The 22,382-nt window shown below is 39.8% G+C and overlaps 1 long non-coding RNA gene across 1 annotated transcript in view; it reads right to left on the bottom strand.

Annotated features, from left to right (window-relative positions):
- Positions 1-867: 867 nt before the first annotated feature.
- The window catches only part of LOC131925250 (uncharacterized), a 41,908-nt gene continuing 20,393 nt past the window's right edge, over positions 868-22,382 (bottom strand). Inside the window, exon 3 of the long non-coding RNA XR_009383198.1 lies at positions 868-985. This is a non-coding gene — a long non-coding RNA (uncharacterized LOC131925250). The remainder of the gene's footprint in view (positions 986-22,382) is intronic.

The raw sequence follows: 22,382 nt of genomic DNA on the forward strand, positions 1-22,382 counted from the left end.
TGTAGTACTGGGTAATAAAATCCTGCTTCAAGTGAGTTGTGTCCGCCCTTTGCAGTGTCAACCTGCCTCTGCCATGGTCATCGTGTTATTTCCTTCTTCCCCACAAACATATAAAGATGCCTGCCACATAGGAAAGAAAAAAGTCAGAGTTACGTCAAGAAAATAGCCTTCCAATTCAACGGACCTCAGTTTGGTGTTTTAACCGACATATTTTAAACAGGCATAAGAAAATGTTTGACCTATTCAAAACAAAAGAGCTGTGAGAGTCCCAAACACCAGAACAGTGGGGGTTATTTCACTCTGAAATAACTGACCATCTAATTGCAGGCAGCTTCTTCCGGATTTTCCATGAGCCCCCCGGTGCAGCCTCTTCACCCTCCAGTGGCACGTTCTGTCAAATGCTTCCCACGTTTGTCATCAAAATGTTTTGGCAGAAGCATCATCCTTAGGTTTTGACATAATTCCGAAGAGAGACTTTTTCAATTATTACTAATGGAACATTATGCTCCTCTTTGGGAACTTCTGCATGAATAAAAAGGGTCATTAACGACAGCTACTCTCAGGCGGAAACATGAGTCAGTACCTGGTGCAAGGTGCTTTTTTTAAAGCACCCGGTAATTTCCCACTCCTTCACCACCTCTGCAACTCAAACAGCCACTTATCCAGGTGACTATTATAGAGTCGGTGGTACTGACGCTCTGCAGGTGAGTGATATTTATTCTTCAGTGCTTTGTTTCTATGATTACATAATAATGTCTCACCCTCTCATAATCCTTTTCATTCTCAAGTGTTTTTACCAGTTTGGATACTCTCGGGCATGTGGTGGAAGGAACAACTTTTTGTAGTACCTCTGTGACTCACTTTCATGTGTGGACGACAGACTGGAGGTTTTGCAGCAGCAGGTCCAGAAGGTCCACCTGCTCACAGTGTCCTGAGGGATGACCGTTGAACAATGCTTTTGCCTCTGGAGTTGTCAAGTAAATGTCTGAGCCCAGGTCAGAGAAAAAAAAACAATCATTTTAAAGACTTACTTAGTGAATCTACATGATATTCCTACCTCCAAGCCAACACTAAGTCAGACCCATGAAATTACAAAGTATTCAACTGACCATCATGTCCCTGAGACAGATGAACTGTATCTCACTGCTTACACCACCACTGACTCATAACCTCTTTTCTCTAATGTGCTTAAGTGTGCAAAAAAGGAAAAACCATTTTGGCTAAGTGCATATCCTAGTAGGTATAACCCCTCACATTATAAATTGATGACACCTTAAAGAAGTACAGATGAATAGTGTGATTATAATAGAATAATACTGCACCAACTATAATCTATAGAAATGTAGGCCAACTACAAACTCTAGTCATTTACCAGCAGTAGCCATTTGTGTTTGATATGACTCCTAATGCACCAATAAAAAATAGCACTTTGCCAAAATTGGCAGTGATCTTGAAAATGATGGGCTTGTTATTTCACTGCAAAGAAAGGTCTTGAGTCTCCTCTCCCTATTGTCTTTAATAAAGATTTTATAAAATGTACGCTTTTAATCCCAGCACCCAGAAGGTAGAGAGAGGTAGATCTCTGTGACTTCAAGTCCAGCCTGGTCTACAGGGCAAGTTCTAGGACAGCCAAGGGTACACAGAGAGACCGTGTCTCAGAAAAAAAAAATTATATAGCAGAGCAAAAAGATAATTTGTCATGTCTACAACTCAGCTGCAATATAAGCAGATAAAAAGCATTCTAGGTAGTTGTGTTTTTCTTCATGAGAATTAAAAAGACACAAGAAATATCATTTTGGCCAGAACTGCAAAAGCTGAAAGACAAGTCATGTCTAGAGATACAGAACAGTACAGTTGATAACAACACAAACTTTGGAACAATCATTATGGAGTTTGGTCTCCTTACAGGTACTGTCTACTAAACATTTACAGGAAAAGTCACAGAAATTCCTCACTGGTTTTTCCAAAACACATGAGAAAAGTCACTAAGTATTTTGTCCAATAATCAAGTATTACTAAGGCCAAAACTAGACAAAACACTAGAAAACTGCAGGCCAGTATCTCATCAAAATGTACATAAGGATCCTCAGGAAAATACTAGCAAACCAAATGCAGGAACATACAAAGAGGATCATACACCAAGATCAAATGGGAATTACCCAAGGAATCCATTTTGGCAAGTTTCATATTTGGAAATAAATTAACATAGCATAGTAGAATTGTTTCAGGCTGCCCAAGCTCCAGGAGATGGTCCTATATCCATGCACATACACACAGCAGTGAGTGGACTCAGTAGGTTTTACAAAAGAGAACAGGAAATTGGGAGGGAAAAGTCGTGAGGGAGGGTGGGAAGAATTAGAGGGGAGGAAATGGAGGGTGAGTTTGATCAAAACACATATGTGTACATATGAAATTCTCAAATGATAAAAAATATTTAAAGTTCATTTTTAAAAGTAAAAACAAGATCTCAACAGGCATAGAAAAAATAATTTGATGAAAGCCCAACATCCTTTCAGGATAAAAAAAATATTCAAAACTCAAGAAGTAGAACTTGTTCAACCTGGTAAAGGAAATCTGAAAACCCATGGTTAACAACACACTTGGTGGTGAGAGAGAGAAGAGATGACTTCTGCCGGAAGACTGACAGAGATCTCTGCCCTTGCTAAGATAATCTACGTTTTCCTGGAGGTTCCAGTCAGGGAAACTGAGCAAAGATGAGAAACAAAAGCATTCATGTTGAAAATTAAGAAAGGAAAGTTATTGCTATTTTCAGATAATATGATAGATGCTTAAAGAAAACCCCAAAACACACATACACATTATTACCACTAATTTATGAGGCAAGATAGCAATATGCAATACTGATGTGCAAAACTCAATTGTATTCCAATACATCTGGAGCCAGAAATCTCAAACTGAAACTCAGAAACTAATTATTTTTATCACATCATTGAGACGAAATAAAATGTTTTAAAAATCTGTTTAACAAAGTGATTAAGACTTTTATGCTGTGAAAAGCACAGGTCATTGTTGAAAGAAATTAAGGGATAAATAAATGAAGAGCAACCCCATGTTTGTGGAGCTGGAGAATTAATACTGTTTAAATGAAAGGACTCTCTCAACTGATATACAGCCTCTATGTAATGTCTACCCAGATGGTTTCTTTGTAAACACAGGAGAACCAATTCTACAACTCACAAAGAACTACTAAGGACTTAGATATCCAAGTCAATCTTAGCAAAGAACACAGCTGGAGAAATCACGTTTCAACATTAAATTTACTACAGTTTTATATCACTATTGAGGTGTAACAACCCTTCAAGAGCTGTTTCAAATAAACACAGAAACAAACAAATAAATAGTAAAATTCTCCAATGAGTATGACTAAGGCATGCTCCAGAACCCCCACACCATGACCCTTCCCACCAGGACTGGCTATAAATTTCATACTGCACCTGCTCCTACCATAGACCTAGCTAGTATCACGGACTGGATCTTTTACAGAGCCCTTTCCTAATCCAAGTCACTGCCATTGGTCAGTCTTCAGTATCAGAATCTATAGGCCAGAAAATTCTTTCTAGATATGGAATGTGATATAATCCAAAGACTTGTAAGATACTGTATTTATACTGTATTTATTACTTGGCAGTAAACATACAACATGAGGCAACTTGTCCTTTGCTTTTTGAAGGTGTGTGCATGTACACGTGTGTGTGTGTGTGTGTGTGTGTATATGTGTGTGTGTGTGTGTGTGTGTGTGTGTGTGTGTGTGTAATATAGGCAGGTTCCTTCAAAGGACAGAAGAGGGCATGTTTATTATTTCAGTTTTGAACATGGGAGAGAAGCTGTGTCTGAAGCTCCTACTTAGTCTGTGCCTTGATGACAATTTTAATTCCACAGGCCTAAGACCCAATGTGAGAATTATCTCCATTGCCACATAAGTCGTTCTCAATCACAAATAGGGACATGTAAAGATGACCATTGGTTGGAGCTGTAGTCATGGCAGTTTACTGTGTAAAGGACTTTTTCAAGGACTCTATCTGTTACCTGGTCATTATAAATTCATTGTAACTCTTTGGGTACCTTGGTACCAACAAACACATCCTATATTCAATATGTGCTTTCCATGGGTTCCCTCATCTTAGTAAATGACTGTGGGTCCATTCTTGGAGGAAGGGTTCGAAATCAAGAAAGCATTTCTTTGCCATACAGTTGCAAGGCTTTGCACTAGAAAGCCAGAATCTCCTGCTCACAAATCTGAAAACTCTCTTTGACACAGAAACTGAATAGGAAATAGGTAGTTTTAAAAATTATATTTATTTTAGTATTTTATTCACATTTATGTGCATATATTTGCACACACACACACACACACACACACACACACACACACGGATACCTGTAGAAAAGAAGGCTTCAGATGCCCTGCAGCTGGAGTTACAAGCAGTTGTGAGCCACTCAGTGTGAGTACTAGTAATCAAACAGTCATTTTGGCACAGCCCAAGCTAACATTCTGGTGTTAAAGAGGAGATGGGTTTAGCTCTTAAGAGGATGATCTATCTCTTCAGTGGGAAAGTCTCAGCAATTGCATGGGAGAAACATTACTTCCTGCTCATGAGGGTTGAGATATTGTTTTGAGAATCAAGGTTGTGGTGGTTTGAATAGGAATGGCCCCCACAGACTCATGTGTTTGAATACATATAGAGCGGCACTATTAGGAGGTATGGCCTTGTTGGAGTAGGTGTGGCTTTGTTGGAGGATGTGTGTCACTAGTGGATGGGCTTTGAGGTCTCAGAAGCTCAAGCCGGAAAGCTGCCTGCCTTCTTCTCCAGCACCATGTCTGCCTGCATGCCACCATGCTTCCTCCCGTGGCGATAATGGGATAAACCTCTGAAACTGCAAGCTGCCACCCCCAGTTAAATCTTTTCCTACATGAGAGTTGCCATGGTCATGGTGTCTCTTCACAGCGATAAAACCCTAAGTAAGACAAAAGTCCTCAGAAATGTCCACCAAAATGTTCCTATCTTAGGTCTCAGTGCCCCAGGTCTTCCAAAAGTAGGTTGTAAGTTCTACAGAACAGACCCATTTAGTCCATTTGTCAGGTCCCTCCGAACATCACCAGATCCTGAATCCACCATCTTGCTGCAAAAGGTTAAAGAATCTTTGTAAATCACTCTTGGCCTTTGACAGTGCACACTGTCCACTGAATGTCCATTTTCAACAAATAAGTACAACTTAGTCACAGCCAGTCAGCATGACTCTCCTCAAAGGCTTTGCTCTCTCCACACTTTCAAATGAGTAAGCTGACACGGACACTCTAGCTAAACAGATGAAATGGGTATTACTTGGGCTGCCACACTAACCTAATGTGGTCCTCTTCTCACCTACTCAGGATGGAATTCCCCTTGTTACCTGAGCAGAGAGCAAACCTGTCCTTAATGCTACAGAGCAGTGGTTCTTTTTTTTTTTTTTTTTTTGGTTTTTCGAGACAGGGTTTCTCTGTGTAGCTTTGCGCTTTTCCTGGAACTCACTTGGTAGCCCAGGCTGGCCTCGAACTCACAGAGTTCCGCCTGGCTCTGCCTCCCAAGTGCTGGGATTAAAGGCGTGCACCACCACCGCCCGGCGGTTCTTAACCTTCCTAATGCTGCAATCTTTCAATATAGTTCCTCATGTTGTGACCCCAACCATAACATTTTTGTTGCTACTTCATAACTAATTTTTGCTATTGTTATGAATTGTAATGTAAGTATCTGTGTTTTCCGATGGTCTTAGACAACCCCTGTTAAAGGGTCTTTCCCCTCCCCAAAGGGGTCATGACCCACATGTTGAGAATCACTGCTCTAGAGCCTCCCCAGCACTACTTTCATCATTCTAGGCCCTGCAAGAAGCAGACGTCAAAATGGAATGGGAGCTTTAAAGCCTTTATCAGAGGAGACATCTATGAACAATAAAGGGAGAGGGGACGTCCATATGTGACAAAAGACATCTACAGATGAAGAGAGAGAAGCCAATACAAAAGACTTATTGGGTAACGAAGTTCTTGAGAGTATCGTGCAGAGCCATCAGCCCATGCTGTCCACTAAAGGGAGGGTCCAGAAGGAATGGGCTGGTTCTAGCAGCACTTCTTTGTTCTGTCAGAGGCTAGGGCAGCTTCAGACACAACACCCAGTAATTGCAAAGGAGCAGTAACTGAAGGAAGTCAATCAGCTGTGCTTCTTATAGCTAGTTCTTTGAAAAGGAGATCCAACTGGGTATCCCAAAGCTACCACACAACAGCTTTGCAAACATGCTACAATCCCGTTAAGATGCCTATTGAACTGTTACCCATTGCTTTCTCCCTACAGTTACATGCCAAAGTCATGTTCACTCAGCATTTGGAAAGTCAGTCTTGGCGTTATACAAATGAGTAGAATGACAGGGTTTATCCAAGTGCCTGTGAGGACATTGGCAAAGTTCTGGGTTGTTAGGTCAAATGGGGTGGAGCATGGTGCTGGGTCCAGCAGCCAGGGTCAGACAGACATGAGTGGGAAAGTCAATGGCTATCTTTTAATGCGTGTCCTTGGTCAAGGGAGTGAAAGTCAAGGACTGATTCTATTGTAAATCTTGCTAGTGCCAAACCAGGAGCAAGAAAACTGGGTCTGTTAGTGGCTACCATCATCAGTCTTTCTCTGACTTCTGCTTCTAAAACATAAAGGCAGAGTAGGAGCACTCCATAACCAAGCTCTTCTCCCCTCAGTGACAGACTATGCTGACTTATTAACAGCTACCAGTGGGCAAGCTGATGAAAAAAGTACATTTCATGCTAATCCCCCATCAGCTGAGTGTCTTTCATCACTACTGTGCATCTCAAGTCCACATGGTGTTAGTCTGTGTGCAACACAAGGGCCCCATCCTCACAGAAGGAAAATGGTTTCTTATTCCAGGATGGCATTAGGCAGCCCTGATCGTGCCGTGTGTTAATGACCTCATTAGATTAGAATCTGTGCTAGGGGGCTTAATTTAAAATGACTCTGATTGTCTTCCAAGTCCTTATTATGAAGAACTCTCGAGGGAATGGCCAAAGTTAGTTTGCCTGATGGAAAAGGGAGCAGAAGGAGATGGTGTCCCTTTCTTCGCAATCCCATGAGGCCACAGTCACCACAGGGATCCCAGGTTAAAGTCAGTTCTTAAGGTTATTGTATTGGCATACTCTCCACAACTCTTTGAGTACAAGCGATAAAAATAATCATTAATTAAACCAGTAAAGAGAAATCCAGGGACACAGGTAGCTTCAGACATAGCTGAATTACAGAAGCAATTTCTGTCCTTTTCTTCCCTCACTCTTTTCTTCCTCCTTTTCTCCCCCCACCCCCATTTTCCTTCTTTATCTCCCCACCTCCATTCCTCTTTCCCTGACTCCAAATTCTTGCATGGGATGACTACCGTAGTCTTTGTAGAGCATCCTCTGTACTTAAGCCAATTATGGTGGCCAGGAAGAGGACGTAGGAAATTCTTGGTACGTGGGAGCCTAGCCTGGGTTACCTGCTCACCAGTTAAAACAGATGGGGTGAGTGATTCCCGGCTGATCCACTCGGACTAAGAATGAATAAGAATGAAATTGTGAAAGAATGAATGAAATAATAACCAAGCAGGCTTTCACTCGAGAAAAGATGAACAGATGAAAGAAGAGGTTTACTGATCTCTAAAGTAGTCATCCAATGAGAGGTAGAAACAGTCTCGCCTCTTGTGAGTTAGGGCCCAATGAGGAAAAACTTAGCACATTTAGATAACAATAGAATTCAGTAAAGCCTAAGAAGCTAAATGTAAAACTTTAGGCTCAGCAAAGGCTGGAGGGTTCTGTTTGAAAAAGAAATCCTGTCTGAGTGGTAATCCCGGGGGAGTTGAGTTGTGCATTATAAATTTGTTCAAGAAGTATCTTTTAAAAGGATGGATGTGTGCTAATAAGTTAGCTCACAAGAGGTGAGACAAGAGACTGCAACCAGCTCAAGGCAGCCTGACCCTATCTCAAAAACACAAAATAAAATAAACAGGTTTTTCAGCCATAAAATCCTAATTTCATTCTGGGAGCTTCTTCTTTGAATTAAAGCAAGTTTAAACCCTAACAAAAATACAACAACAAGCTAGCATTTGTTAAATTCCTCCTTTGTGCCTGGATCTGGACTTCATAGTTTCCACATATTTGCTCATGAAATATTTATGCCAGTTCTTAGAGTTAGGTATTCTTATTGTCCGTAGCTTACAAATGAGGGAAGAAAATTTCCACCTATTAAATGAAGTGGCAAACACCCCGGAGCTAATAGCAGACGAGGGGGTTCAAGGCCACGGAGGCTGACTAGGCATGTCCTCTCAGGCTGGATGCCGTGTAGCTGTTCTCAACCTCGTTTGCATACATAAACGGAAATAATAATACTGTACTCAACCCACAGGGATTTCATGAGAATTAGATAACGCCTGTGAAACATGGTAGGCACCCCGTGAACAGAGCGAGACATGCATATGTGTGAAAGAATTATAGCGTCCTTTTATGTGATAAGAAAAAAAAAACAATGAATTTGCGTTAGAAGGGTTTGGTTACACATCATACATGTTCATTTTATCAGCTTTTTAACCGTGGGCAATTCATTTAACTTCCTCAAGCTTGTCTTCCTTTTATCTGCGAGGCTGGAGTTATGACAATGTGAAAAATGTATGTGTTTGTCTTAGGAAATGTTACCTAAAATATAATCTAAGAAAGGTATATAATGTGTAAGGAGGCAGGAATTAAAGGCTTTTCGGCAGAAGCATCCCTTTCAGGTAGAGGTCTTTTCAGGTTGAGGAGCTGGTGAGGTAAGAGGTGGTGGCTGTGGCTTACTCTGCTTCTTTGATCTTTCAGCTTTCATCCCAATATCACGTTCTGGGTTTTTTTATTAAAGACCATTTAGCAATTCGTATTACATCTGGCGTCCCACTTGTGGGGCATGAATTCATGAAAAAGCCGCTTGCCTGTGGCCTTGCAGTCCCCATGTCATCTCACCACCCCACCCCTACTGGCTCAGGCCCAAGCTACATCTCTACCCTGCCTGGGCCAGACTCCCTAACCCCCTGGCTAAGTTTTGTTGCAGCCTCTCTGCAGCAAACTCCATAGATTTGGGGGTTCCAAAAACCACAGGAGTTAGCCACTTTCATGCACTTCCCCCATGCAGATGGCTGGATCTTTTGCTTCTTTCCTCTCCCAGTGGGTTTTGGCTTTCTCTGAGCCCCCTCCTTGGGCTGCTACCATACCGTCATCTGAATCATCACTGTCAGCAGATTTGGTGAGTCAATTGGAATTTCTTAAAGGGAGGAATTAGTTGAAAGAAAGTTTTTCCCCCCACATTAAAAAATGGGAAACATTTTTACAATGGAAGGCATTTGGTCTGTGACTATACATTAAATGATCTGAAAATGGAACAATTAAATGAGAGGATAATTAATGTTGATGGAATAGATGTCATGTCAATTATAAATATTATTTCTTTGATCATTTTGTTTTATCATTAAAAAAGTAGGTTCATATGAGTTCCAAGATAGAAGTTTTAGAAAAACTTGTTAAAACAGATCATAGAGATATGCAGACCCAGACAAAAGAATTTAAAGGAGAAACAATATCAACATTGCATTATAAGGTTACAGAGAAGCAGCCTAAGAATTTCCAACAGCCAATCTTAATCTATCTAGTAACCTTACAGGAACTACCCAGTGATAGTTATCCTCAAGGCCATGTAAGAGCTAACTGGACTCCTGTGCAAATGTTAGATTTGAGGAGATTCAAAGAAGCAATAGTCTCATATGGCATTCACTCATCTTTCGTGAAGTGGATGTTAAACTCATGGTCAGCTTGTAGTAGAATTATCCCTCAAGACTGGAGAGATTTGGTTACAGCCATCTTAGAGGCTGGTCCCAAATTACAATGGAGGACCTGGTGGAAAGATGAGTCTAAGACCATTAAACAACAAAGTAGAGCTAGAGGTATGGAAATTTCCCAAGATCAACTTTTTGGAGAAGGCAATTCTGCTGATATACAAAGACAATCTTTATATGATGACCACACCTTGGCTTTATGCCATGTGGCAGTCTTGAATGCTTGCAACAGAACTGAAGAAGCAGGAAAGGAAATTGAGTCATTTATAAAAGTTATACAGGGCCCAAAAGAAACCTTCATTGAATTCTTAGAAAAATTGACTTCAGCAGTAAATAGAATGATACCAAATTCAGAAGCTAGGCAAATAATAATTGAATCTATGGCTTTTGAAAATACTAATGCACAATGCAAAAGGGTAATTAATCCATTAAAGGCAAGATCAGCACCCTTGGAGGAATGGATCTGAGATACAATAAAATATTGAATATAATAATCATGACAATGCTTGGATGGGAGAGGTGATTTCCAGAGGTTTGAAGAAAAATAGTAACATCACATGTTTCAATTGCAGTAAACAAGGTCACCTAAAAAGGGACTGTGAACAGGGCTTTCCTAGAAATAATGTTTTCTCAAGGAATAATCCCAACAGAATGCCACTCTCTTCTGGATTATGCAGAAGGAGTAGCAAAGGCAGACATTGGACTAACAAATGTAAATCAACAAGGGAAAGACAAGGTAATCACTTGCCTTTGCCATTAGGAAATTCCCTGAGGAACTTCTCAAAGGCTACCATGTAAAATTCTATTCAATCCTTTCCTGTCATCATGAAAGAAACTATTTTCCAGAGCAATTAAATAACCTAATGACTATTGTAAGAAACCATACTGCTCTGAATGATAAAACAGCTATTAAAAAATTCAGGAGAAACCATAAATCAAAACTGATAGAGATTAGAATTGGAAACTCCCCAAAGTTTGGGTTGGAGAAGGGTTTTGTTTTTGTCTTTCAGGAAAATGAAGGCATCCAGCTAAAGAACCTGAAGACCACTGGACTGGACAAATGAGATATGTGAAGAAAAAGGACAAATCATCCAGAAAAATTGTCTTAAAAAAAAGATTTTTTGTAGTGAGCCATGACCAAGCCTAACAGTGACCTTTGAAGTCTCCAAAAAGATGATGGGAACCCACAATGATGATTCCATCAGGACAATGATACCACCATTAAGCTAACAAACACCACCCAAAGATCAGCTTTGAACTACAAACTGCTCAGGACAATATCAGGATGGCTAGGTGAGATGATACAGCCTCACAGACTATACCAGTCAAGACTTGACCATAATCCTAAATTTTCTTTGTATCCCTATATGACTACCAGTGCCCCCAATCAGCAATAAATAGCCTAGAAAACTATGCCCACATTCCCAAGAAATGAATTATGGATGTTTGTCTTTGTTTAGAAGTTGGTTAAAATTTGTTATTGGTCATAGTCAATCTCTTTCTAAAAGAAGAAAGGGAGATATGATATAGAAATGTATTATGTAGAAATGATAGGATAAAAGGGTAGATTATTGAATTTACTCTGAAAAGAAAAAACAGGAATATAAATATAAGATAAAAAGGTAGATTATTTAATCTACTTTTAAAAAGCAACTACTAATTTTAAATATTTTACATTGGATTGGATTTTTGTATATTGTATACAAATTATGTATATTGATACAAATTTGAGATTGATTTTGTTAGAACATACTGTACATACACTTCTAATCTTGTTCAAGGTATTGTAACTATACAGTTCATTTAACAATGCAATGCAGATTTCTAGTCCTTGAAAGATATTACCAACTATTTAGGATAATAAAGAAACATAGGTTAGTAGCTAGTCACCTATTACAATAGAACTTGTCAGGTTAGGTATGTTTTCAAGGTCAAACAGATATATTTTGGATAAATAGGTCATCTTCAAACACTTCAGAGATCTACAGAATATGGCATTTAAGATGTTTTAATAAGACAGATTCTTTTTTTACGGCAATGAGACAGGTCTGCTCCTGGCAGCACCAATCTACTTCAGAGAAGATCATGGGCATTGAAGAAATTCCTTATGGAGTTTACTTTCTTTGTGGCAAAAGTTAGCTACTGGGCATGAAAATGCCCTTGTCTTGATGGCTGACAGTGTGCTATCCACATGGACAAGCAGGACACAAAAGAAAGGACTGCCAAACCTTGCCAAGACAAGGTAGGACAGCCTTTCAGAAAATTCTGCCTCACAGAAGTCTGTCAGATATGCTAAGCCTATAGGCCAAGGATGGATGCCTCAACATTGCAGAGGGACCTTAAGTGACTGTCCAGGCAGCCAGCTGTTTCTGTCATTTCTCACATTTTTTGCAAGTCGCTTGTTTGCACTTCTTACTTATTCAGTTAATATTATTTCCTTCTAGGGTCTCTAAGGGAGTTGAAGATTATTAGATAGTTATAGTTATAGTTTTCCTTGTTAATAAATTCAGAAAAGAAACTCACTAAAGAGGTGTAAAGTGTATAAGTTTTAAAGACATCAAAAGATAATATTCAGTTGGTAATACAAGTAGGCATAGAAAGTTAATTAGGTATAACATTTTGGACTCACCAAAATGGGATAGAAAGTGGACTATTTTCTCTGAATTTGTCAAATGTTTATGGACTGGACATTGTTAATGTAATTCTTGACTGTATATATATATATATATATATATATATATATATATATATATATATATATTACTTATTGTATACAGTTTTTCTTATATTAGTTATAACCTTCTTTTATTATTTTAAACAAAAAAGGGGAAATGTGGTGATATATTGTGTACCCTAATAAAATTTGCCTGAAGATCAGAGAACAGAACAAGCCACTAGATTAAACACAGAGACCAGGCAGTAGTAGCACACACCTTTAATCCTAGCACTCAGGAAGGAAAGATCCATGTGGATCTCTGTGAGTTCAAAGCCACCCTGGACTACATGAGATTGACTCAGTCTAGGAGAGAAAACAGAGCCAAGCAGTGGTGGCACACACCTTTAATCCCAGTACTTGAGAATCACATGCCTTTAATCCCAGCACTTGAGATCTCATGCCTTTGCTTGGGAAGTCACATGCCTTTAATCCCAGCACTAAAAAGGAAGTGATATGGTGGGCAGAGAAATGTACATAAGGCGTGAGGAGACAGGAACTAAAGGCTTTTTGGCAGAAGCATCCCTTTCAGCTAGAGGCTTTTTCAGACTGAGCAGTTGGTGAGGTAACAGGTGGTGGCTGTGGCTTACTCTGCTTCTTTGATCTTTCAGCTTTTGCCCCAATATCAGGCTCTGGAATTTTTTGTTAAAAGACTATTTAGAATTTGTGTTACATCAAGACCTTTTAAGCTCAAATATAATACATGTATGAGACTCTGATATGGCTGTACAAAGCAATGTAAGACTTGCTTGATGCTCATGTGATGGCACTTGTACTCCAAAGCAAAGTGTGATTGGTTGATAACTCTGTTCTCATCCTCTCTCTCTCTCTCTCTCTCTCTCTCATAAACTGTATCCCTGTGCATGCCTCTGAGTACAGCCCATTTGTGCAACAGCCAGAGCTAGAACTATATATTTTGTTCGTTGCTTCTCTTCACCTTAGTTGGTTCCTCTAGGTTAAGTAGGCTTAAAAATGGTCTTCTGCTTTGCTCGAATACATTTATGAATAATTGATGAAGTCTGTAGTAAAATTTGAAGGGGCTAAAAAGAAAATTAGGTCAGTGCCTGGTTTTAGGACCTTAAAGAAGGGGAAAGGCAACTCACCTTTTCCTAGATTGTGACTGGGCAGTAAGACTCAAAAGGGTGGCAGTGTTTTATCTGGGATGGAGATGTCACTCTTTTTGGTACTGATCCCATGCAATACAGGGTACACACTTATATAGAAGAAAAAGCATGCAGTGTTCAATTGAAATTCAAATTTAAATGAGTGGCCCATATTTTCACTTGATAAACCTGACAATCATAATGTGCATGCAGCACAGAAGCCACTGGGACAGCTTGTGTATTAAAAAGCCACATTGGATAAAATATATGGAAAAGTTCTTTGTTTACAGGACTTTGCACCCATGTTCCCATTACATGGACCCAAGTCATCAGACCAGGACTGCTGTATGAGACAAAGGCAGTCACCTCCAGACTGTTCCGTGTGAGGTGGCCTAGTATGGGAACTCTTCCACTATTTATGCAGCGAATGAAGTGGTAAAATAATTGATCTCTTCTAAAGAAATTCTGAAATTGCATGCAACACAGCCAGCAAGGAAGTAGAAAGGTGAATCACCACAAAGCAATGGTGCAGAGATACAGAAAACATGAATAAGAAAAAAACCAAGGAGAGATAAGGAAAGGAGAAGCAGAAACGTCCATCTCATTTAAGTAGAGAGAGGCAGAAGCAGAGCCCTTAAATGGCAGAGTGTCCGTGGTCACTTCCTGCAAAGGCCTGAATTTTATTGGACAGGTGTTACAGAACCTTTTTAATCTTCTGGGTGTAATTACTGCTTTTCCACAGATGCATGGACCCCACTCCAAATCAATGAAGTTCAACTTTAATGGCCAAGAGAGAAGTTTTATTTTGTTTCACTGTGTGTCTTAGTAATAAGTCTGTTGACAGATCACTGTTTCTAGGATCCTGAAATGACATTACATCCACCTAGACTGTCTTAAAGAAAAATATCTTTCAACTGATTCTATGGGTTGCATCAGCCAAAAAGGTGATAGTGGTCTATTAATGGTGGTAGTGATGGTAATGATGATGATGGTAATTGTGGTGGTGACAGGAAAGGCCGTGATGGTAAGTTGTGGTAATAGTGGTGGTGGTGGTAGCTCTGGTGATGATGGTGATAATGGTGATGGTGATGAATCTGGTGATCACGGTGAGAGTGGTGGTTTTGAGGGATGGAGATGGTGAATTCGATGGGATGGTGGCCACAATGGTAGTGATGTTATGAGTGGCGTCAGTGATGTTGTAGTAGTAGTCACAGTAGGTAGATGATGTTGGGCTGTGATAGGGACTGGTGATGACTGTGGTGCTGGTAGACGTGATGGTGCAAATAGATAGGGTATTATTCACAATGACGGTTACCATGGTCGTGACAGTGGTAGTGATCATGCGGCACTGACTTCAGTATTGGCTCCTGAAAACTGAAGGAAGCCCAAGCAAGCCCCGATGACAAAATGACCTCTCCAATACAGCATTTATAGAGGCAGTAAAACTGAGTCCCTCCCTGATCTTACTCTGTGCTTTGTGTCCACTCCCAGCAGCAGAACCATCCAAAGAAACAGGGAGTCAGTCCACTAACGTAGTGTGATAAAGTATAAGCTGCTTTGTGAGGAGTAAGAGGGAATAGAAGAAAGACACACATCACCAGAGCATAGACCTTGTTCACTGGAATAATACAGTATAGCCACGATGGAACTGGAAGTTAAATTCCTAATAGAAAAATATGGCCAGATTTTAATTATTAATAAGTCTGTTACTACATATGCCTGGACATACAATGTGCATGTAAATACAGACAGGTATCATCCACACAGTGCATCATGGTTTGACTTAGTTCCATAGTGCAGCCATGCTGTCCTCCTGTGCTCTTGGTGTACAAGTCTTCCAGGGTTGTTTAGAATCTAGGATTGTCCTTGTGTAGCAACCTCATTCTTACCTCCGTATCTTATCTGAATTGAGGTAGAACCAATTAAATCCCTTCCAAGAGCTGATTTCCAACAGATATTTGGACAGGTAGGACAATATTTTGCCTGGATTTGACACCAAAGAAATGTCATCCATGTGTCAGCTGCAACCTAGCGGCAGGGAAGATCTGGCCTCTAGCATGGCATCAGCATTTCTCTTAATGACCCCACGTGTTCTGTGGAGAGAAGGATGACAGCCCAGAGCTCTGTGGAATCGAGGGCCTTAAGGGCAAAAGAGCCGTTAGTCTTGTCAGGAAGGAATGACTTCAGCCATGTTAGGCCTGGGGCCATATCGTTATCTGCCTTGCTTTGCTATATCTGGCTCACTTAACTGGCTCAGCAATGCACACTTTTATTCCATATACCTTTCATAACGGAAATATAGATGGCTGCGATACACACACACACACACACACACACACACACACACACACACACACACACACACTGGGAAGCTTGTAATTGCTCTGCAGACCATAAGCAGCACGACTGCAGGGAAAAGAAAAGGAAAGTTCAGGAAAACAATGTAAGTTTACATTCTCATCCACACCATAATGTCACAGAACATCATAATTGACTATGAAGTTTATTCAGAACCATCTGCAACTGAAAATAAAGTCCAAGGGGCTACGGTGAAGGCTTAGTCAATACAGGTCATGAGGGTCTGAGCCTGGATCTCTAGAAGTCATGGAAAAGCCAGTGTAGTACTGAATCCAGTATACTGCTATAAGCCTCTAACCCCAGCACAGAGTTAAACGGATCCCTAAAACTCACGAGCCAGCCCGCATAGCAAATAGATAAACTTCAGTTTCTTGGAGAGACCCTGTCTCAAAAATTAGAGTTGGAGAACATGCCAACTGGCTGTCCAGTGCCAAAGAGTCAGCCCAGAAAACATACATACAAGTAATATTGTATAGACTGAACAGGTTATATTTAGGGATATACAGATATTATGTATGTATGTATGTATGTATGTATGTATGTATGTATGTATGTATTATGTATGTATAATGGGCATACATATATGCATGCAGTAACAATTAGTGAAGAAAGAGATCATGAGTTTAAAAAAGGGTGCAGAGAAGTATATGAGAGGGTTTAAAGGAGTAAAGGGAAGGAGAAAATGTTATAATTAAATTATAATCTCAAAAATTAGAGGTAGAGAACAATTAAAGACAGCTCATGTCTATCTCCACCCTCTGTGTATGTGAACACATAAACTCACATCCACACATCCTGGAACCCACACCTACATATATACACACCGCACACACAAACCGCAACACACACAACACAATACATATACGCATATATCAAAAAGTTATAAAATAAAATAAAGTAAGCACAGGCATGTGCAAATCATGTATTTAAAAAAATAAAGTACATACCAAGTTACCACAATACCAGTGTCAATTTTATTCACTTTTATTCTGATAAATAATCTTAAAATGGAGATAAAGGAGCAGAAATTGGAGAGAACCTGGAAGTGCATATAAACTGCCGTGTTCTTACCTGTGTAGCTGCTACATATTAGAAGTACAAAGAAAAACACAAAGAGGAAAAAAAATCATAGGTCACATTTCCCAGAGGGAAAAAAAACTGGGATTGGATTCCCAATTTCTTTAGGTATACAATCTACAGCTTGCCAAAGGATCATGATCTAAATGTGCACTTGTAATTCTGATATTTGCATTTGGAAGCTAATTTCCCACATGTTAGTGATATTTATGGTCACTAAATTCAAACTTTAATTAAATGTATCTTAGGTTTTGAATTGCGAGAACTGTGAAAGGTTGTCCTACCTTGGGGACCAAAATAGAATATAGAGCAGGCAGAGAAATGGAACAAGGGGACAGATGCTTCTAGCTCCCATACGTCTACAGGAGTTCTGATGTCAACCTCATCAAGGAATTTCCAGTGCTTATGGAACAAGGTGAAAAGAAGTTTCCTTTATCCTCCATGAGAATTATCCAAAGGAGAAGTGGGAGGACAGGAAATAAGCAGGTACAGTGCATGCGTAGTGTGACCTGGACAGTGCACAAAGCAGAAGCAGGGGGCACTTATCATGAGCTGGAGGAATCCTCTCCAGTTTACAGAAGGGCTCAAAGAAAGCAGGACTGTGGGAGAGAAGCTAGGCTGAAGACAAGAGGATTTTTCAGTAGCTCATCAGTATAGATCTTAGGGGAAAAAACACGACATACAGATTCTTCTCTAGGGTGTGTGTGTGTGTGTGTGTGTGTGTGTGTGTGTGTGTGTGTGTGTAAAACAACAACTAAAGAAGAGATCACGGATTTGGTGGGAGGTAACATGGGAGGAGTTGGGGAGAAAGAAGGGGTAGAAATTGTGTAAATACAGTACTATATATGAAATTCTCAAAGTTATAAAACTACAAACTAAAAAATGAATGAATAAGTTTTAAAGGTAAAATAACAGTAGTAATAGTATGTAGGGAGCCTTCCTGGGAAGCTCGCTTTCTGGTGCATTGGCTAAAACTTGGGTCAATCCCTTGCAAGAAAATTGTCATTAAAACCTGACATCACTCTTCAAAGTGTCTGGAGCTGGAGTTGTGCCTTTATGTCCCCTGACTACAGAGGTCAGACCACTCTGGCCACTGGCCACAATGAGATCACAGAGAATTGATTCATGAGGCCACTTATTACAAGAAATAAAATAGTTTCCACTTGAATAAGCCAAACCTCCTCGGAGTCTCTTTATTGCCAGACCCTGGCAGTGTCACCGGCTTTGTCTTATCAGACAAAGTGCCTGGACTTGGAATTAATTACTAAGGAAAAATGAATGTAGCATTGGTAGGACTTGATAAGTATGAAGCAGTCGGGCAGGTTCCATGAGGTTGGTGGCATGGTCACAGCATGTGCCTGCACAGCAGCATAAGCTTTCAGTGACGTGTAGCATGAATCTTAGAGGGTCTTATTAATAAATATCAAACCCAAGGCCAGTTATTGGGGTGAACACTGGAAGATCAGAGAGACAGAACAGGCCACAGCTAACCTCACCTGGCCAACTTCTCAGCTGATCCTGTTTCCTCAGACTAGAAGCTTCTGAGTCCTCATCCAGAATGAGACTCAGCTGAACTGTAGCTCAAAAGCCTAAAAGCTTAACCAGCCAAATGCTTAACCAGCCAAATGCTTCTAGTTTCTGGTCTCCATGCCTTATATAATCTTTGTTTTTTGCCATCACTCCCTGGGATTAAAGGCTCGCTTCTTGGGATTAAAGGAGTGTGTCACCATGCCTGGCTGTTTCTAATGTGGCCTTGAACTCACAGAGATTCAGAGGGATTTCTGCCTCTGGAATGCTAGGATTAAAGGTGTGAGTGCCACCATTTTCTAGCCTTTGTATCTAGTGGCTGTTTTGTCTCTGACCCCAGATAAGTTTACTAGGGTGCACAATATTTTGGAGAACACAATACCACCACATTTCCCCTTATTTTGTCTAAAATTTAAAAAAGCTTATAACTAATACAAGAAAAACTATCCAATAAGTATATACAATATATACAGTCAAGAATTATATTAACAATGTCTAATCCATTAACATTTGACAGATTCAAACAAAAAACTCCATTATATATATTAACAATGTCCAGTCTAGTAACATTTGATAAACTCAGACAAAAAAAAAATTTCATAACTTATCCTATTTAAAACAAGTAGTTCCCTTTTAAAAGTAGATTTCATAATCTCCCTTTTTATCTTATCATATCCAGTGACGGTTTTCATCTACATTGTCATTGAAGCCTGGGTATAGGTAAGTTCAAGATCACAAGGTGAAAAAAAACTAAAATTATGCAAATGATAGGGCTTGGCAGATTCACTGTGTACTGAGGCAGAGAACTAGGATAAAATGCAGTACTGTTCACTTCCTGGTAACCTTTCTGGAAAGAGAGAGAGAGAGAGAGAGAGAGAGAGAGAGAGAGAGAGAGAGAGAGAGGGAGGGAGGGAGGGGGAGAGGGAGAGAGAGGGAGGGAGAGAGGGAGGGGGGGAAGTAGAAGGAAAGGGAAAGGAGAAGGGGAAGGAAGAGAGGAGAGGAGGAGGAGGAGGAGGGAGGAGGGAGGAGGAGGAGGAGAAGGAGAAGAAGAAGAAGAAGAAGAAGAAGAAGAAGAAGAAGAAGAAGAAGAAGAAGAAGAAGAAGAAGATCAAACAAACAATTGAACTTGCTTCCACTATTATAATAAGAAAACAGTTCTGCTCCGTGTGGGGTGTGTTCACTGTTCCTCCATCTTTCACTCTCTTTCTGCATTTGATGCGTGTCTTCCCCCAAGACCTCCAGGGGGAACTGAAAATGATCTTTAAGTAAATGATTTAGAGTTAGGGATTTCACTCAGTGGGAGAGCACTTGCCTAGCAAGCACCAGGCCCTAGGTTAAGTCCTCAACACTGAAATAAGGGAGGGAGACAAGAGAGAACTTACACAGGGAAATTCTTAGTGTGATTCTTAGATCAATATTTTAATGAGATATCACATTAATCATGAGGAAATGTCGTAAGCATATGTATGCTATTTAACATCTCTGGATGACTTTTGGAATGAAACTCAAAACTATAATTTACTGAGTTAACATTCAGAGCCTTGTGTAGATCCAAGTTTTTCCTACATAAACCTCCAAAGGCCTGCAGGTTTCAGCTCCTCCATTTACAAGTTAGACACCATATGCTGCTTCAAAGTTCACACACAGTTAACTAAATTCATATATTCATAAAATTACCTAGACTGAAGTATTTTGGGTTTGCTGTGTGTGTTTGTGTGTTTGTTTGTTGTTTGTTTGTTTGTTTTTAAATTAAGTATTTTGATTCAGAATGTATAGAAAACCCTAACACAGGTAAAATAGGGGTGGTTCCTGTGCCACACCTCTCATATATATATATATATATATATATATATATATATATATATATATATTTGAGACAGGGTCTCACTATGTAGCTCTGGCTGTCCTAGAACCTACTTTTTAGACTATGCTAACCTCAAACACACAGAGATCCACCTACCTCTGCCTCCCAAGTTCTGGGATTAAGGTTGTGTGTCACCACATCCTGCCCCAGATTCTTCTTAAGACTGACCAATATGTTTAGCAACTGAGGCCCTCTTTGGGAACTGTCTTCTCTCACAGAATGGACTAGATTATAAACTTTATCCTGAAGTTGCATTCCAGTGGTTAGCCAACATTTTTCTTGGAATGACATGATAGTAAACACTGTATATTCTGTAGATAGTGTGGATATTATTACAATTATTCAACATTCCCATTATGGTAGAAGAGTAATCATACACGTATATGGTCCACGGCCATGATCCAATAAATCTTTATTTCCAAAACTAATGGTAAGAAATTTTAGTCCTTAAGCTATAATGTGCTAGCTGTTCTTCTGTTTTCTAAAAACTTAATGCTTACATAATCAATATTTGATATTATATCAATAATAATCTATTTAACCTGATTGTCTTTTCACCCAATAATTGGCTGAATAACTGTTTATCTTTATGAGTTTGTGAAGGACAAATTGAAAAATCCTTCAAGAGTTAAGTTAGGTTGGACTGAGGCTGTTATTCAGTGACAGAATATTTGCCGAGTGTGGCTAAGGCCGTGAGTTCAATCTCTAACACACACACAAAACAGTTCAGCTAGATTGTATCTATTGGGCCTATTTAATTAACCAGGCCTTGAAGCATATTAATAGAAGGATGCTTAAGTAAGTCCTCTGCTATAAATTAAAACTACTTGGAGTGTTTATGTTAACTCAGTCAGAATGGCAAATATCTCGAAAATGAGTGATGACACACGCTGGTGACGACGTAGAGGGAAAGCATCCTGCTGATACGTACAGCCGCTGTGGAAACCACTTTGGATGAGCCTCCAAACACCAGAAGAAGAAATGACATAAGACCAGCTACACCACTCCTAAACATACAGCCAAAAGATCCTACATCCTACCACAGAGATATTTGCACACACATGCTCATTCCTGCTCTTATTCACAATAGCCAGGAAATGTAACCAGTCTAGATGTCAATCAAGTGGTGAATAATGAAAATATGGTGTGTCTGTGTGTGTAAAATTTATTCAGCTGTAATGAAAAATGAAATTTGTAGGGAAATTGTTGGAACGGAAAAATACTATACTGAGTGAGATAGCCCAGAATCAGAGAGAGAAAGGCCACATGTTCACTTCTCATATGCAGACTGACTTTTGTGATTTCTTTTTTTTTCTAAGATTTATTTCTTTATTATGTATACAGTGTACTGTCTGCCTGTTCACCTGCATGCTAGAAGAGGGCATCAGATCTCGTTATAGATGGTTGTGAGCCACCATGTGGTTGCTGGGAATTGAACTCAGGACCTCTGGAAGAGCAGTCAATGCTCTTAACCTCTGAGCCATCTCTCCAACCCTTCTATGACTTCCTATGGTAGCATGTTTAACTTGGAGTGTGTATAGAGGCCAAGAAGATAGAAAAAGCCCATTAGAAGGGACATGGCCTTAAGAGAAGAGGTGTAGTAGAACAGAGATGAGATGAAAGTAGAAAAGGCAATACAAGAGGTGGAAAGGTGTAAGTGTGGAGGGGATTGTAGGGTAGGACAGAGGAGGACATAGGGGAGGAACCAACACTAAGCATGTATAAAAAAGTCATGTAAAGATCAACTTTATAAACTTATTATAAATATAATTAAGAAAAAAATTGAACATGGCTCCCCTGCCGAGGTGGATAATGCTCCTCTCAGAAGACATAAGCTATTTCACAAAAATCCCAGTGCCAA

The sequence above is a fragment of the Peromyscus eremicus genome, chromosome 15, assembly GCF_949786415.1.
Source record: "Peromyscus eremicus chromosome 15, PerEre_H2_v1, whole genome shotgun sequence".
In the NCBI taxonomy this organism is placed as follows: domain Eukaryota; kingdom Metazoa; phylum Chordata; class Mammalia; order Rodentia; family Cricetidae; genus Peromyscus; species Peromyscus eremicus.